Below are 20,020 nucleotides of genomic sequence, written 5' to 3' on the forward strand. Positions count from 1 at the left end.
AATACATTTAGCTGATGGAAGGGCTTGTATCTGGAAAATGATAAAGAACTAATTTAACCCAATAATTAGAAGGTAAATAGCAAAATTCAAAGAATAGCTCACCAAAATGAACATAAGTTTCACTGAAAACACAGTGGGCAATACATGCTTATCACAAAATTCTACCTTTCATTGGTTACCAGGAAAATGAAAATTAAACCCTTATGAGACAGCACTATATACCCAGTAGGATAATTAAAACAAAAATAGACTGGAATTATTAAGTGGTAGTGAATGTGTGGATTAACTAAAAGTCTTGCACACCGCTGATAGTGAAATAAAATGTGAAAAGCAATTTTGGGAAATAGTTTGGATGTTTTGTATAGAACAATAACATCACAAAGACCCAGTGGTTTTATCCTTAACAATCTAGCCAACAGAAGTGAGTACAAATATCTAAACAAAGACTTGCATGTGAAATTGTTATACGACTTTAACTTGTAAAAATCCTGAAGTGTAAACAACCCGAGTCCAACTAATGGACCACCAAGTATAGAAAATTAAATAACAGATATTCAAATGGAAAATAATGGATAATTAAGTTAAAAATAAATTAGTACAACAGTTAGACAAAAATTATAGAGAAAATATGAATGACAATTTTATACAGTACAGAAGAGAATTTTTTACAGTATAAAAACAGATTACTCAGATCATATGCCAACAAGAAGGAATCTCAAAAAAAATCTCAGAAAATATGATTACAACTGTATAATTACATTTACATGAAATTTTCAAGTACAAAAAACTCATCTGTATGCAGATCAGCAGTTGTCTTTGACCAAGGAGTTAGAGGTATTGGTCACTACAGAACTTACAAGAACTGTTTGACGACATGGAAAATTTTACATCTTGATTCAGGTGATGGCCCCACAAACATGCACATTTGTCAAAACTCTCAGAACTACAGAGTTATCAGTGGTGTCCCGAATTTTTTTATCAAGGAGATTATGGGGCCACAGAGGAAAGTGATAGACTATGTAGAGTGTGCCTAAGGAGAGTCACATGGAGAGAAAACATTCTCTCAGGCTTTCACAGAGAGCAATGGCTGTGACTTAAACATGGCTGACACTGACAAAAGATCCACACACTGCGGTACAGGGCTTCAGGCAAATCCTGAGGGGATCTGACTCACCTTGTCAGATACAAAAGTCACAATTTTTGTTATATAAGTCTTGCTTTAGCTTGGTCTTAACCATCCAGCACAAAAGTACAAAAACGAGGTATAAAAAGTAAAGCCATATTAATATGCTGAGCTATAAAAGGCTCAAGTCAGCAACTTCTGACATTGCCAGTCAGGTGAATAACCCACTACCATTATAGACTACTGACCATATTGGATTACTTTGCTGAATTCATACACCTACAATATATGAATGGCAATGGAATACCCATCTCTGACAAAGGTAAACAAAAAAGGGGGATATAAATGAAGGACCATTTTGTAATTATATATATATAATTATATATAATTATATATATAATTACAAAATAATTTGCTGTATATACAAAATAATTTGTTTAGATATACAGCTACTGTCTCTTAGTTCAATGAGAAGAAAGTTTTGAACTAATAGTGTTCAGATAAGATATCATGTTTGCATCTTGTACTATGAATAACTACTACAAAGACGACAATATGGAATGTATTAATTATTATAACTGTCCTACTAATCTATTTTGAAACCATCTCATTGCTACTTCTTTCTCAATAAAATTAATATAAAAAAGAACTACAGAGTTAGAATAGTTTAACCTTATCATATGGAAATTATTCTCCCAAATGTTGATTAAAATTGAAAGAAATTATGCTAACCATTATGTATAAATATGCCAATTATTGAATTGTTCATAATAAGAATATATATTGTATTATTGCTTGTATCTAGATGTTCCCTGAAAACCTCATGCATCCATAAGTTGAGGTTTTTAATTTTTCTTATCTATTTATTTTATTTTATATTTTTGTACAAGGTCTAATGAAGCAGGTTGGATTTGTAGTAATCCTTATGTTTTCAGCCTCCCCAGAGCTGGTATTACAGGTGTGCACCACCATGCCTGGACCCTGTCACCAGTTCAACGTGCATGGTGGGGGGCTGGCGGGGCGGGGCTGGCATGGCATGTGATACCAGTGATTCAGCCCCTGTCCCTGTGTTTGCCTGAGCAGGTTCTTAGTCCACTGAGCTATGTCACTGGCATACCATAGCTTAAAGTTTTGAGAAGTGGTTACCTGTAGGGTTATGATGCTGGGATTAAATTATGCCCTACTGGGATTATGGGTCCATGATTACTAAATCTGCCCATTGATTAGTCTAGCATAGTTCTGTGTCTAGATAATGGAAAGACCCACCCTGGGTACGAGTGGCAGCACCACACAAAAGGCAGATAGCCTGGAGGGATACAAACAGAAAGAAGGCTGCTGCTGCTCCTGCTGCTGCTGCTGTCTGCCTGCCTTGCTGCTTGCTGCCTTGCTGCCTTCTGCTCCCTGGGAGTTGCTTCTCCTCTGTGGTGCCCCTCTGCCATGTTACCCTGCCTTGCAGATAGCCAACAATGAACTGAAGCCTCTGTAATCTGTAAGCTACATTAAACTTTCCCTCCTTTCACTTTGGGTATTGGATATTTGGGTGTTGGATACATTGCTTCAGCAATGCCAAAAAGCAACTAGGTTATGGTGTGTACACTTAATAAAAAGATTCAGAGTGTGATATATGTAGAGATCAAGTCATTACAATGACAAAATAATAATATAAGAACATGCTTCTAAGTGAAGACAAATGATAAGCTTTTGTTTGGTAGCTTACAAACATAATAAAAATTCTTGGCAAATAAAGGAAAAAAGAAAAGAAAATATTGTTGGCAAGATTTAAAACATGAGCTGGTTGTTTCAAGAAAATAGCTTCTTTGTTTCTCCTATTCTTCTTTGTACTTGACCATATTTCACTCTCCATGTTAAATCCACATTACTTCTTTAGTCGTAAAAAGAAATAATACAAGCTACTGGAGAAAAAATAAACTTGTAGATAAAGGATCCAAGCAATTTTCTCTAGAGAAAATAAATGGATAATATTAACATTCAATAAAAATTTCAACCTTGTTACTAATCAATTAAGTACAAATTAAACAACAGATGCTTTTCTGACTAACAAAACCACAAATATGAAATTATGAAAATAAATTATTTTTTGACTGAAATGAGAATAACTACTGCTTGAAATGGTTTTCTTTCCCCATGATGTTATGGCAATAGGAGTTGGTAGAACTTTTCTAAAAAGCAATTTATAACATGCACAGAAGGTCCTAAAATGTCCCTAATTCTGTATGACACAACAAGTGGATTTCTCAAGTACTATCCTTAGGAAGTTTTCTACTACACGAACTGTATGTACAATGATGTCCAGTACAGTGTTGTTCATTCTATAATAAAAGCAAACATGCAAACTCTCTATAAATTGAAGAAATGTAAAACTTTGATATATTTATTATACAGATGGTTATTTTGTGGTATTTAAAAATTATATTTTTGGGGCCAGGGAGATGGCTCAGTAGAATAAGCACTTGCCTGGCAAGCTCAAGGTCCTGAGTTCAATCCCCAGTTCGGCCAAAATAAATAAATAAATAAAAATTATACTTTTTTCATATATTGGGATTGAATCTAAGACCTTCACATTGAGCTACAGCCCCAGACGTGTTTTATTTTTGAGACAGTGTCTCGTTCTGTCACAAAATTGCCCATAACGGGCTTACAATTGTGCGCTCACTCTGAGGCTGACAGAGTGCTGGGACCGTGCAGGTGTGTCCCCCACCCTGATGGTAATGGGTGTAGCAACATTGGGCAATGTTTATTTCTGTAATGGTTGTTTAAAATACACACAGAATTGTACATAAGATACTATTTTAGCTACACTATATATTAAAAAGAACGGAAAATGTTGGAATGACTACTCTAAAATACTGTTAAGTGTTACAGGTTCTCAACGTGGAAACCAGATTTGAGTCCAAATTAAAATTTACATATAAGCCTTTTATTACCAGGCCCATGACCGCTTGACCATATTTACACAGGAGAGGACAAACGGCCAGGAGCCTTACAAGTGTAGAGATTTTAAAGGTAGAGACTCCATCCTGCTTGGCAAACAAATTTGTCATTTAATAGAGAACAGTACCTTTTAGGGGCAGGGTGACCATTACTCAGCATACATGTTTTCTGGGAGCATTGTTTTTTGGGAATTCTCACTCTACTGATGATTTATCAATGGTACACCAAGCCTCCTTGCAGTCTTATTAAGTAACAACTGGGAAGAACAATCACTTCCTAAGATACATACTCCACTCTTGCACATTTTAGTTCATTTCTTTACAGTGATACCTCTGTTTTTAAACTCTATTCATTCCAAATACTAAAAAATTTGAGAACTGAATCTATTTTTCCCATAAGAAAAATGGAAAACCAAATAATTGGTCCTGAGACCCAAAATTATGCTTATAAACTCATTCCCCCTCCCCCAGGACTTATAACAAATTTTGCAATGATTTCTTTCTTTATCCTGGTTCTCAGTGTTCCTATTAGTTTTACTGTTGATATCACTAACTTTCTCTGGGACCAAGGTTACAGTGAAGAACACACACACACACACACACACACACACACATACACACACAATGAGGAACGTGCCAACGCATTAACACAGACAGTACATACTGTCTGGGTGAGACTGGTGCTTAGAATGTACCATCTTTGCATTGCAGGCAGGAGACAGGTGACTTGGCCCACTCAGGTATTTTTCAAATTTCATTTTTGTTTCAACTGTTGAGCAAAAGATGGAACACTAAGCAGACGGTTTTTGAATTTTGCTATTCGAGTCATAGAAGGTTTGAGCTTGGAGCAACAACTGAGGTATCAGGGCTGGACAGAAGCTCAGTGGACCTTAGGCAGGTGCAGGACCAGGATTAGATCCCAAGCATGCTATGCTGGCCCTGTCCCCAGGGCACACTGTGACTGCAGCTGAGACTGGGCATGGTGGTGCGTGCCTATAATCCCAATGCTTGCGAGGCTGAAAACAGAAGGATCATGATGAGTCAGATTTGTGTAGTGAGACCCTCTAGACCCTGTTTTATGTATTAAACATCAATACATAAAAAAATATTTTAAAAAAACAACTGAAGTTTTACTGTATTTTGAAAATATATATAAACTTAATCAGCTTCTCCCAAGCAAGATTATGAAATTAAAATATGTCCAGACCAATGTTAATATGTTCAGGTAAATAGATGCTTGTAGTAGTAGACTCAGTTAAGTCTTACTTTTCACACTGCAACAGTGAAAAGGCAATTAATTTTGAGATTCAAAATACTTCAATGCCTGGAGATTAAACAATTAGGCATTTAAAAAGTTTAGACTTGTCTATATGATGCTTAGCAAGATGCCTAGGTCTTAATGATTAATACATATTTGTTACAAAAATAACAAAAATGCTTATGACTATGTGAACATGCAAAGAATTGTGTAAGCAGAGAAAATTACGCTGAATACATACCCATTTTGCAGTTGTCAGTAAAGTAAAGCTCTTATTCTTTCGAGGGTAGGAGGAGTAAGATATCTATGGAAATACAAGTGTGTCCTGTAGCCTTTTGAGAAAAGAGTAAAGAAGTTTCTGAGGTACAGAAGGTTCTCCCCACCTCCATCTGATCACAGCTGGCCCAGGGTGGAGCTGTGCAAGTAAAGGCAGCAAAGGAACTATACGACCTGCTTTACCTCGACACCTTGTGAATAATTCATTAAGAAGAATCGCCCTTAATAGCACACCGGAAGAGAGAGCAAGATAGTTCCCCTTTGGGTCTATGCCTTGTGCAGCTTCTATTCTCTGTTAGAGCAACATCCAGCACCTGGCCTGGCTGAGATGGCCTACGGATAGCCAGGAGAACAGATGGGCTGAGTTGAAAATGCCAGTAGGTTAACAGAACTAACCTAGGGTAGGCGTGGGAGTGAGGGCATCTCTGGCTGCTTAGGCCTCTGAGGAGGACAGATGCTTGCTGGGAGGGAGGGGGCATTTTCTTCAGGGATGAGTCCGGGTCAGAGCTCTGAAAGAGCTATTTTCCTACCTGATGGTCTCCTGCTGAGGTGCAAAGCACCAGTTGTGGAAATACATTCATGTGCATTTTCTTAATGCCAATCTTTAATTAAAAATCCTGCAGGAAGCCAAATGTATTATGATGGAAATCGAGGGTAGTGTGCTTACAGGTGGCAGGTCTTTGTCAGTGCAGATGCTATATAATTGTATAATGGTCTAGAGCTGGCCTGGGCACTTTAAGGGCATCGCTGAATTTCTTCTCCCAACTTTCCAGCAGGCTGTGCAAGGCAAATGGTAATAATCTCATTTTGCAGATGAGAGATCAGGTCAGAGTGAAGGAACTAGTCCAAGTTCCCCAAGCAAGTGAGCCCTCAAAAATAAGCAGAGCCACACTCCCTTTATTGCCCCCAGAAGGATGAAGCTAATAGTCCTTTTAATCCAGCACTCAAACCATTTACAAGATTATCTATGATTTATCCTTTAATTGAACAGGGTGCACAGTAAGTGAGCCCTGAGTAGAACACATATTTAGCCCAGTAAACACTTAAAAAATCAACCTTAGCAATTCAATCTTCTCACCTAATAATACTTGGTTTCTAAAATTTCTATTTTGCTGAAACAGTTTACGATACTAGATACTAGTAACAATTACTGCTGGGTATCAGGATCCATAAATATTTAATAACACCATTAATTTCTGAAAAGGAAAAGGAGAACCTTGACATTAGGTTTAAATGGGTAGGAAATTTATTTCCTCATATTCTGCCCTGATATTTAATTTGAGGTTTTCGGGTGGAAGCCTCACATCTATGATGGCTTAGAATTTACACGGCTTCTAAAGCACTTCTGTCCACCTTTCAAGACAGGCTTCACTCCCTTTTGTGCAGCACATGAAAATTGGAACATTTAACTCCCTATCAGCCCAGCACCTGCTGACCATCTGTCTGTTGGACTTCTCACTTCATGTCTTTCCTCTTGCTTGTTTCCTGAATGCCTGGGAGATTCCACTTTACATTTCCTAAGACTAGTTCATTAAAATACTAATTTTAAACTGTAATTATCTGTTGGTTCCTATCGGTGGTGAACCACAGTGGTGCTGATATCTTCTGACTGCAGGAGAATTTCACATCTGTTCTCATCCCCTGGAGCCTTAAACAAGAGTTACAGTAGTGCAGTTTGAAAAAGATGTAACTGTGTTTTAGGAAAAGCAACAAAAGCAGGCAGGAAGAATTGTAAACATGGTAAATAGACTCAGTTGTCAGACTATTCATGATAATACCTTCTAGGGGAGGGAAGCAAATGCAATCAAGTAGGAAGCCTGCCAGGTAATAGTTCTCTTGTCAGGTTAAGAAGATTTTTAACTGGGCAGTAGCTAATCTAATTCCAGTACAATTAGTAATCTGATGGCCCAAATGAGATGGTAGTAGAGTATGGGGGCAGGGCGACTCCTTATGTCCTGATAAAGGTCAATAATGCCTGGAGTGGCATAAACCAGCTGAAGGGGTGGCCACTGATTGGCAGAACAGAAAACAGTTCCCAGGTTTAAGGGATAAATATGTAAGAAAGCAAAGAAGGCAAGCTAAGGAAAATAGGAAGGTCTTGTAAAAGGTCTACTAATAAAAAGATGGATAGGAAAGAGGAAGAGATCAGGGGAAGGAAAAATACATATCTTGGGGAGAAGCAGCTGTGGTGGTTACACAGAAGACAGTACAGGAGTGTGACTTTGAAGGTGCCTTGTCAACCTGATTGCCTCGGGAGCTGCTTGGAGATTGGGGAAGCGCATTTCTGGGTATGGGGAGGAGACGTGTCTATATTTGGCTCCTCAGCCTTTTGTGTCTGTCACTGTTCCCTTGCTGTGCTTCTAGGCTACCATAAAGTGTTTCTGTTCTACTGCACCCATCAGACACCATACTCCTGCCTTGGGAGCCATGCAACAAGAGATGGACTTTTCTGAATCTATGAGCCCAGTAAACCTTTAGTCCTTCGAGTTGTTGGAGCCAGGCATTGTGCTTGGTGATGCGATGGCTGATGAATGCAAGAGATGTCTGAAAGGACCACTTGCTGGATTTTCCTTAGGTGCTCGATTTGGATGTCTGGGTGAGGAGGAAATTTTCTGCTTTTTTATCTGCACTGTACAGGTAAGAAAACTGAGGCTTGGTGAGGTCAGTTTCTGGGCCTGAAAATGGAATTAGGGGACTTTGTTTCGTGACTTTGTTATGTGACTGCCACCCAACAAGCACAGAGCTAGATTTTGTAGGGAGCAGGCCCTGCTGGCTGCTCATCATAGGAGAGCAGAGGTTGAAATACATGACTGTTACCCTGCTTTAAGGCTAAGCAAGTGTGCAGGCATGACGGGACAGTTCTCTATAACACAGAGGGCACTTTTTAAAAATCGTTTTCCAGGGACTACTGCTTTATTTTATTTTATTTTATTTTATTTTATTTTATTTTATTTTATTTTATTTGCGGGACCGGGGATTGAACTCAGACCCTTGTGCTTGCCAGGGAAGTGCTTATTCTACTGAGCCATCTCCCTGGTCCCCTTACTGCTTTATTTTAAAAACTTACTTTATGTTTAAGTCTTAACTCTTATAAAATTGTCAAATTGGCAATATCTTTATGTCTCCTACTCCTACTCATCCACTGTCAGCAGCAACCACAGAAGGTTCAAGATTTTCTTGAATTCCTTCCGACCACCCACCCTCCTCCACACCATAACTCCCAAAGATAAAGTCCTGGAAGTGTAGTAACAAATAAGGTTGGAGATGAATGCAATCTCTTTGATGGAATAGTCAATGCTTCACACACAGTGTAAAATACTGCTTTTGTTTCTATATGAGAAGTAAATTACCAAGTGCTAAGAAAAGGAAAACAGAAAAGGGAAGAGATCTTTAACTTTCTGAGCAGAAAAATCAGTATTTTAACAATGGCCAAATCAAAGAAAGAGAGAGGGATTTAGGAAAGCACAGGAAGGGAAAAGAACATTTCTATTCCAAGTGTAAAATGATGAAACAAAGCCGCCCACAATCAAGACTGTGGAGGTGAACCAAAGGATGTCTCATTGACAGATTAGTCTGAAAAATCACCTAAGAATAATTGTTCTTATTTACATTTGCTGGAGAGAATGGGCCACGCTCTCTCCCCTTCGTTAAATCAAAGCATCGAGCCCAGGAACTTAAAGTCCATTTTTCTTTTTTGTCTCCAGATTGTTCATAATTTACCTAATTGAGTAAGACCTAATGCTTCATGTTTTACAGCAGTAAAATAAAGATTCAAGATTTCCTGTAGACACAGGAGGCATAATATTCGATGATTCAGAGATCATTAGTAAAAGAAAACAAATATTACGGCCATACACGCCCTCTGAGAGTCTAGCTAGTGAGTGTCTCCCAGCTACTGTTAAGAAATTACTGGCAGCAGCATCAGTACCAATTTCAGGACATTGTACAGCTGACAAAATTATACAGACTCAATAGATTACTCTGTGTAAGATTAAAATAATTAGACCCAGTAACTTGTATGTTTTGGTGTTTTTTGTATGTTTGTTTGAGACAAGGTCTTGCTTTGTAGTTTAGACTGACCTTGAACTCACCATGTAGCCTAGACTGGCCTTGAACTTGTGATGCTCCTTCCTCTGGCTTCCAAATGCTGGGATTACAGGCATGTGCCGACTTGCCTGCCTTAATCCCTGGAAACTTTAAAAAGCAGTAGTTCACAGCTATTTTCAGTCACTTGAGTACAAACGAGAAATGCATTGTAGGAGGAATTACCAAGAAAGCCAGTAGGCCTGTGAATAGCATATTACTAAAACCTACCACAGATTCTATACACACCATGTTTTAAGTAAGAACAGTGTTTGTTGATACCTCTGTTTATATAAGGTCTGCAGGTTCCTATGTGGGTTGCAACATTTGGGAGATGACAGTGGATTATTTTATGTACATTTTAATTGATGCCTCACATGATGATAGAGCTATTATAAAGTAATAGTGTGGCAAACAATCTCTTAATTGAGAAAAATTACTGAGAGTACATTATGTGTCTACTTTTACATACCCTATATCAGGTTGGGGTATGGGGATTTTTTTAAACATACAAAAATTGGGCTTCATTGTAAATTTATAAATCTCATGGAAGTCACGGGTTTTTCCTGTATTTCCTCTGTGCATGATATTATTACATCACATACTCAGCTATATTTTAATGGTCTGCATGCTTGCTAGTTACTGCCCTGGATCACATTTAAATATGAGTCTACTGAAGGCAAATTCCATACCTGAGTCATGTTTTTCTTCAAGGGTATGAGATAACAGCGTAATTGATAAAGGTCTAGTATTTTTTCCTTTATTTATTTATTTATTTTATTTATTTATTTATTTATTTATTTATTTATTTTTTGTACCAGGGATCAAACTCACAACCTTGTGCTTACCATGCAGGTGCTTTTAAAATTTTTTAAAATTTTTTTTATTGAGAAATAAATATGAATGAGACAGTTTCACAGCTGATTAATAGGACAGTTTTGATAATCAATACATTGTACATTGTCATCTTCTTAGTGGTTATCCATAGTACAAGAGCAGACAGGATATTCTGTCCAAACACTGTTAGTACACCTCTTTCTTCTCTTTGAATTAAGCGAAAGTAGCTGTAAATTTATCCTAACTACTTTGTATATATAAATACAAAATGATCATTCCTTTGTATCATGTTTTTATTGTCTGTCAGAGGTGAATATTCTATTGGCATCTAAATACTATAAGTGTTTGAATTCAACTAAACAATCTAACAGTATCTAGAAGTCTATAATATTAGTGGGTTATCCTAAGCAGTTATTGACTTGAACATTTTATAGCTCATCATATTAATATGGCTTTACTTTATATACCTCATTTTTATACTTTTTTGCTGGATGGTTAAGACCAAGATAAAGCAAGACCTATATACCAAGAAATGTAACTTCTATATCTGATAAGGTCAGCCAAGTACTCTCAGGATTTATCCTGTAGCCCTGTTCTGCCCTTTGTACATCCTTTTGCCAGTGTCAGACATGTGGATGAGTCATGGCCATTGCTTGACCAATTTGCTCTCTGTGAAAGCTTAAAGAATGTTTTTTCTCTCCATGTGACTCTCCCCAGGCACGCTATACATCATCGAACACATTCCTCTGTGGCTCCATAATCTTGATCAGAAAATTTGGAGCACAATTGAGTTACATGTTGTTACAGTACAGGTTCTCCTATGTCCGGAGTCCTCACTGACCTTAAAAGGCTATGGCCAAAATGTTGGCTGACCTAGCAGCCCTTCCTTTTCTCCAATTTTAAACTGCTAACTTAGGTTGTTAACCCTCCAGAAGAGAAGCTTATTATTAACCTGCAATATATGCAGTTCGGTTTACCCTATCTGTCTAAATATCAAACATTTTGGCATATCATGGAACAGGTATTTTCCATCAGATATTGATACGTTGAATTAAGTCCTTACAGAATATGAAGGAAAGATAATTTTATAAAAGTAGAAATAAGCATTTACATATTTTAACAACGAAATTTAGAAACCTAACCATATATAAGGACATACAATTCCATATAAGGCAGGTACTTAAACCACTGAGCTATCTCCCCAGCCCTGGTATTTTCTTATGTGCACTGAGTATATTCAAAGTGAAGGAAAGTGGTTCTAACTAAAATGTGTCCTCAGGCCAAAGTATAAAATACAAATGAAAATTTAAGGAGTTCCAAGGCACACGATGATCGACTCCAAGGCCGGCAATGACTAACAACAAACTCAGAGATCATCACTCACGTTTCATGTTAGGATCAGTGCATCTTAGGGTGGGATCTACAAGCTGTCATGTGTCCAAAACAAATATTTCTGTGTTTAGAAAATTTGGTATCAACTCAACATTGCAACAACATCCAGTGATGTGATTTTTACACTTTACAAAAACATCCAATTGGAACTTTAAACAAGTAACAACAATTGGTCATTTCCACAGATGGTTTGAGAAATATCACCCTACATTGTCTACGTCACTGTAGACCAATTAAACTGGTAGACAGATCCCTGAGCATCTCCAAGATGTTCATCTCTTCCGGGGACTCTAATGGCATGACGCTATTACATGAATTGAAGAACTGGTTCAGCACAGGTCCAGGGGGAGAAAGCCTCCACTACACTGAGTTGGTTCTAGGCTCGGAATGCTATTGACCTTAAAGAGCATTTGCTTGACATCTATGTTCACCTCCTCCAATGCTTTGTGATGTCATTTTCCTATTGCTAAATACCATAGTCTATTAATAAAGGCTTGGGTTGCATAAGCACCCCGGAAAGCTTATGCACATTTGGAAAGCTTTTGCTATATTGATGATTCACAACTTTAGTTTATTTTCAACTAAAACTTTTCCATACTTGCTAACCATATATGCTTTTATCTATGACTGTGGAGTCTTTTTTGTGTTCAAGTGCCAGACCTTGAAATTATTCTTTTTAACTTTCTTCTTTCTGCATTTGGCCCATCATTCTAGCCTGCTGAGATTCTTCTGAATCTTGTCAGCCATTGTATTCTACCTTTCTGAGGGTCAAGTCATCAACTAATTTAATAAGTAAGACTTTCTGTGCCCTTATAAAATCTGACCTTGTCAAAAAGGTTCCCTGAACAGTCAAGCTGATTACTATAATGTACTTGCTCTCTTCTTTATGGAAATAATTTGTGATGGCAGTCACAAATCTATTGTCCCAAGACACCAGGCCTGTCTTCTCTCAAACAGCCTTGTGTATGGCTCTGTGTCTATTTTCCTTGTGACTGCACTTAGTCTGATACACAGGGCATTCCATAGGTACATTTAAATCAGATGGTTTTATTCTTTTTCTGCCACAGAAAAAGGAAGACCAATCTGGAAAACAGCAACAATAACAAGATCTACTGCCATATTCCTCAGCTGTCAAAAATGCTAATCACTACACAACTCTCATTAAAGACAACAACCAAAACTTGAGAAATAGAATAAATGAATTAAGTTTTAGTAGGTGCCTAACTGTATAAATGCACTAGTATTTTATTTCTTACATCAAGATTTGAATATTGCAGAAGAATGCACTAATTGCCTAATTCTAAAAATAATTTCATTAGTGGAGGCAGATGTAATGTGATTTACTATGCAAACTAATGCTGAATTCACTGAAAAAAAATACTATTTAACAATTTGACTAAAAATTATTAATAAATTTCTAAGAAACTTCTTTTCCCTCCAAAATCTTACTAAAAATTCTTGAACAACAATAAGCATCTTTTAGTTCTGAATATTCTACATAGCAGTCTAGAAATAGGCTCAAAATAATGTGAGGTTTAGTAATTATTCTTTGAATGTTGTTCTAAATTAAGGAGATGAGTTGATGAAAAGTTAACTACTGTGAACTGGAAAACCTCCAATTAAGTAGTTGGACTCCAAGTTCTCCTTGGCTCAGAGGCTGGAGGATGTTTATCAAAGCTTAGGAGAACCAAGGCTGAGCGCAAGGGCTGGCTTAGATACCAAAATACTGATTCACCTTCTTTATGTTGATAAAAGATACTCGGCTCATGAAGCTAAACTGTATTCATGCACATATAAACCAGTCTGAAGCAACAAGGGAGTATTTAAATTTAGACCAATCTTTATAGCCAAAGCTGTATTTTCTGGCATGCTATCAAATGAACAGTTTCAGAATCCAAGTTCTTCACAAATTTCTGGGTCCACATGTGTATTCTAGCAGCAGGAGCTGGCAGTGGAGCTCTTCCCAATCAGGGAGGAAGTCACAGAAGCCAACAGGACTGCCTCTGAGCATCCCTGAAGGCCAGAGGCTGCAGGCCCAGTTGGGGTCCACCCTTTCAGGACAACAGGGCAGTTGGACTCAGGGAGAACCAGGCCTCTCGGCAACACATACGCCCAGACTGCATTGTCTCTTATCCATAACACACTACAGCAGGAAATTTATTTAGAACAAGTAATATATGTAAAAGATAGCACAAGAAAAATTATACATAGGTATATTTCTATATCTATCTGTCATCTATCTATCTATCTATCTATCTATCTATCTATCTATCTATCTATCTATCACTATTTTAAAGTGGTTTTAGGTTCACAAAAAATTGAAATAGAAATTTCTGATATACCTCACTGTTTCTCCACATGCATAACTTCCCTTAATATCAAAATCCTTCACCACAGTGTTTGTTTATTATAATTTATAAGCCTATGTTGACACATCATTATAGCTCAAAGTCCACAGCTTACATTAAATACTCCCTCTTAAGGTACATATTCTACAAGTTCGAACAAATGTTTAATGATATGTATAAAATTCATAACACCATGTTCTCTCCCTCTCTCTAACCCTTGGCAACTGCATGTCCTTCTGCTGTCTTTATAGTTTTGCTTCTAAGGTTTCAGATAGTTGGAATCATTCTGTAGGTAGCCTTTTCAGATCAGCTTCTTTCCCTTTGTAATATCATTGAAGGTTCTTCTATGTGTTCTCATAACTTGATAGGTCATTTCTTTTTAGTACTGAATAATCCAGTTTTCAGATGCGAAATAGTTTATTTCCTCATTCTCCTACTGAAGTACATCTTAGTTGCCTCCAAATTATAAACATTTTCATGTAATTCAGTGGCATTACCTATATTCAAAAAGTTTTGCAACTATCACCCCTATCTGTTTATTAAACTTTTCTATCACTCCAAATAGAAATTTTGTCAGCCAGTAAGCAGTAGCTCTTTGTTACTCCAGCCTTGATAATCTACTTTCTGTCTCTATTAGTTTGCTTATCATTGTTACTTCATGTAAGTGGAATCACAACAACTCTTGTCCCTCTGTAAGTTGGATTTTATTACTTAGTATAATTATTCCCAAGGCTCATCTATGTTGTAAATATATGAAAATTTCATTGTTTTCAGTATGAATACTTACTTGTATATATGTGCCTTGTTTAGTTTACCCATTCATCTGTGCATAGACACTGGGGTTGATTACACCTTTGGCAACTTTGAATAATGCTTCAAAGAAAACTGGTGGGCAAGTATCCTTCTGCATCTTTGTTTTTAATTCTTGTGGGTAAATATCCATGAGAGGAACTGTTGAGTCATACAATAATTCTATACAAGCTTTTTAAGGAACTGCCAAACTTTTCACAGCAACTGCACCCTTTCACATTCCCACCAATGACAGCAGGATTCCAATTTATAACTTTTCTTGAGCTCTAAACAGAGACTGTCGGTTTAAATGACTGTGAACTTGAAATTATGTGGTCTACTGATTAACTGGCAACCTTATTCCACTCTTACTTCCATAAGATAAACTCTATTATAAGATGTTATAATTTACCGTTCTCAGACCTACAGTTCTCAACTGGAATTTCCCTTATGAAGATCTGTTTGTTTACCTGGGACTTCCTTTCTGCGTCACTCATGCAACCTCAATTCGTTATTCCCTGGGTTCTGCTCTGTAGAGGCTGCCCACGCTGTCTCTAACCATGATGGCTTTTTCTAACAAGCCTCAACAGAAGGAGCTCGGCCTTTACCCAGGATGACATCTTCACCCATCCCCTTTCGCAGTCTTGATCTTGTCTATTGTGCTTTCTGAATTTCTTGCTATCTTCCCTGATGTGTACTTAACATTATTCTTGTGTCCATCTTCCTTGGACTAGCTCAACCCTTGTCAGAACGAGGCAAAATGATCTTTCTTACTTTTTTTTTTTGGTCTCAGCTATCTCATCCCTGGCACAATGCTGTCTTAAAACAAGCAAAAGAAAGGCTGGAAATTGATGAATACTTTAATAGAAGTTTCTGTCTCCATTTTCTACACCTGTATCTTCCTTTCATTCATCTACTTTCCTCTGTCTTACTTGAAGCCATAGCTACCTCATGACTGTGGCTTCCCAATTTATGTTGACTATAGGCTTTACTTCAGTTGGATCAATCTTATTAGCTGAACAGATCCTTCTACTTAAAACTACCACCAGTTCTTAAATTGTCATTCAGGGCTGTTCACAAGTCTGATTTGAGCAGTTCTGGGCAATCACAATGGCCAAGTCCACTATACCATAATATCTTCCACTACTTCTTGACAAAAGCCTGCTCTCCAGCTCCTGCTTGCCTGGGGTGCATGTCCCTTTGCATCTGGATTATGATTTGGCTTCTGTGCTTCTCACTCACCATGGTCTTTTATTTAACAAACCTCTACAGTTTGTTCAAGGATACAGCTTTCATGCTGAGAATAGCTAGCTATGAACCATATATACTTGACTAATCTCACATTGTAATATCTGGCTTACAGTTTGCTTGATCTAAGGACAGCTTACAAGCTTGGCATATTATCGGGGGCAAATGGTTGGCCGCTGAAAGGCTCTGAGGTATTCACCACGTCAAAGCCTTAGTCTCATCTAGTCAGCCTGGAAGCCTTGGAACAACACATCCTGGGCAGAATTATTTCTCAGCAAGGGATATACATTAACTCATCTCATGGAACAAGTGAATGTGTCAGGACATTAATAATAACAGCTATAGCCTACATAAATGGGAAGATGTACATCATATCTGTAGAAGAGCCTTCTCCCAGGGAATAAGAGCCAACTTCCTATAGTGTCTAGTGAGCATAGAATCAAAAGAGTTGCTGGCTTTCTGAAGCAGAATGGGAAATTCTCTGTTACAGACTCTGCCTTGCTCATATTGTTAGGCCAATCCGCACAGCCCATTTCTAGGCTATGGTTTCCCTTTATCTGTGCCGACCACCTTCTGGCCAGAAAACCATTTTACGATTTTACTTTCAACAGCAGCAAGCTAAGCGTCAAGCATTGTCTTCCACTTCCACGAAAGTGACTTGGTGTAAGTTTGCTTTTCTCAAATTCTCTAGGAACACACTATCTTTGTCTTATCCCCAGACCAATTTCAACTACTGCAAACACACACATGGTTGAATTTTTCTATTCTAACTCCAGGAGACAAAGCCCCTTGCCTCTCCCTTTCTATGTCCTTGGGAGCTACTCTCCTAATCCTTCATATTGTTATTCTGTGCTACTGATCACAAACTGTAGCACAGTATGAATACTTTGGTTCAGCTCTGTTATGGTTTGTGTCTAGGTGTCCCCCCAAAGCCTCAAGCAGTCTTGGGGTGGCTTCTGGAGTTCCTGATTGATTACTGTGAGTGTGGTTGCTGCACCTGCCCTGGGGCAGGTAATTTGCATTACAATGTAAGGTGGGAAGAGAAGCAAGCTGCTTGAGCTGCTGCTGCTCCTCCCTGGTGCTCTTGCTCTTTGCCACCACTATGAAAGGTTGCTTTCTGCTTTGTGCTGCTCTGTGTTGGACCCAGCTGAGTATGGACTGAAACCTCCAGTAACTGTGAGCTAAATAAACCTTTCCTTCCTTCATTTTGAGTGTCGGGTATTAGTCCCAGCAATGGGAGAAGAGTAACTAAGACAAGCTCGTATGCCCATGTACACTTGGAAACATCTGTGAGGAATAACTCATCAACGCTCTGATAGCACACAGTAGGCATTCAGCTGCTGACTTCAAAAAGGTGTAGAGACTATCCCAGTAAAAATTCTATGAGAAATTCCTTCTACTTTCTCCTGTTGTGTCTAGCAATAGTGATTGTTTTGAGACTGCTATATGTTCCCTGTTTGAGACAATGTTCAAATTGTAAAACAATTAAATCCTAGCGAGCCTTGAACAGTTGCCATAGAACACGGACCCTGTTAACTCTATGGGTTCAGTGCCACTCAGGATTAGCTCCCTTGACAGGAAGTCCTTTCATGGAGTTGGGATGGGGCTGCTGCTTTCTGATTTCAGTGTGACCTCCCTGGATTCAAGGAACAAGCTTCAAGTGCCACAGGTCTGCCTGCAAAATTCTCTGAGGCATGCTGATGACCCAGTTGGGCTGAAGAAGAAACCCTTATACATTGGGGAAAAAAAGACTTTTCATTCCCTGTTTGTCTAAGAAACTTCCAAAGACTAAGAAATCAAATAAAATCTCAGTAAACCTCTATTCAGCATGGTGCTGGGCTACTTGGTGTACTCTGCATTCGTCTCTTGATTTTAGACAGGGAAGTAGAATAACTAGGAAAGGATGGCATGAGAAGTATAAAATCCTACCCAAAGACTGGCTTTAATAGCACCTAAGCTCCAACGTAGAACAATAAAAGTATCATAAAACTGGTATAGGAAAAAAACCCCTTTATTTGCTTAGTATCTGAAGAGAAAGTGGTCACCACTAGTGTTCTGTGTTGAACTGAGAAAAGGGCTGGGGCGAGACAGCAGGCCCAAGGGACTTTTCACAGCCTTTCATTTCTAATAAGGTCATAATGCATTGGCTAAGGTTACAGTATTTTCTTATTGAACATTTTCTATCTTCAGTGTCACTTGCTGAACAATCCCCCAGATACTGATTTTTATCTCCTCACAAGATAATATTTTTTTCCATAATTTTATTGATAAACAAATAGCAATGAGACAGTTTCAAATCAAATTGGTAGGACAGTTTCAATAATTAACACATTGCATACATTCTTCCGAATGGTTAATTGCTGTACAAGATGCAGACATGATATCCTATTTACAAACACCATAAGAATAAATCACTCTATTCATTAAGAGAATGTAACTATATATCTAGCCTAACCAATTTGAATACACAGATACAAAATGGACATACATCTGTATACCCTTTTTTTGTTAAGTTCCATTATTTGAATATTATAGGTGTGTTAACTCAGCAAAATATTCTAAAAGAGTCCAGCAGCCCATAATAGTATTAGGTCTTCTGCTTCACTGGCAATGTCAGAAATTGTTGACCTGAGTCCCCTAGAGCTCAACATAACAGCATGGCTTTACTTTTTATATTTCATTTTTATACTTTTCTGCTGGACGGTTAAGACCAAGGTAAAGCAGGACCTATGCAACAAGAGTTGTAGCTTTTGGGTCTGATAACATCAGTGAAATGCCCTCAGGATTTATCCTGAGATTCTGTACCTCAGATTGTACAACCTTTGTCAGTGTCAGCCATGTGGATGAGTCACAGCCATTGCTTGGCCAATGTACTCTCTGTGAAAGTCTGAGAGAATGTTCTCTCTCCATGTGACTCTCCTTAGGCACACTCTAAATCCTCAATCACTTTCCTCTTTGGCCTCATAATCTCCTTGATCAGAAAATTTGGGACACTACCGAGGTACATGACATTATAGTACAAGTTCTCATATGTCCTGAGTCTTAATTGACCTTAGAAGGCTAGGGCCAAAATGTTTGCTTTCCTTGAAGCCCTCCTTTTTCTCTAATTTCGGTCTGTAAACTTAGGTTGTTAACCATCCAGAAGACAAGCTTATTGTTCTTACCATACAATTTAGGATGTTAAGCTTAACCTCACTATCTGTCTGCATATCAAACATCTTAGGCATAATATGGAACAGGTATTTTTCATCAAGTATAGATATGTTGAACTTTAAGACTGTACAGAATGAGATCAAAACATTTAAAACTAAGAATATATTTTTAAAATAGGCATAAAGAATTATATACTGCTTATGTTTACACATAAATTCAAAAATCTCACCATATACAACCTTGAAGCAGGACAGTCCCATAATATTCCTTTTCCTGTCTCTTGCTTTCATTCATCACCCCCTTCTTTTGGAACAACCATCTACCCGAGAGACATCATAGCAACAACTGGCATGTCATGACAAGCAGCCCATATTCAGAAGACCAGAATGACAGGCACTGCAAACATGAAACTACTATTACAAATTACCATTTGCAGTGCAGTAGCTTAGTTCACAGGTATCAGTATATACAGTTAGTCAGGGTGAGAATCTTTCCAATTAACTGCTAGATTAAAAAATCTTCTGAAGATTCTCAGGATCATTGCCTTGCCCATCTTCTACAT

The sequence above is a fragment of the Octodon degus genome, unplaced genomic scaffold (genome assembly GCF_000260255.1).
Source record: "Octodon degus isolate 3935 unplaced genomic scaffold, OctDeg1.0 scaffold00014, whole genome shotgun sequence".
Taxonomy (NCBI): Eukaryota; Metazoa; Chordata; class Mammalia; order Rodentia; family Octodontidae; genus Octodon; species Octodon degus.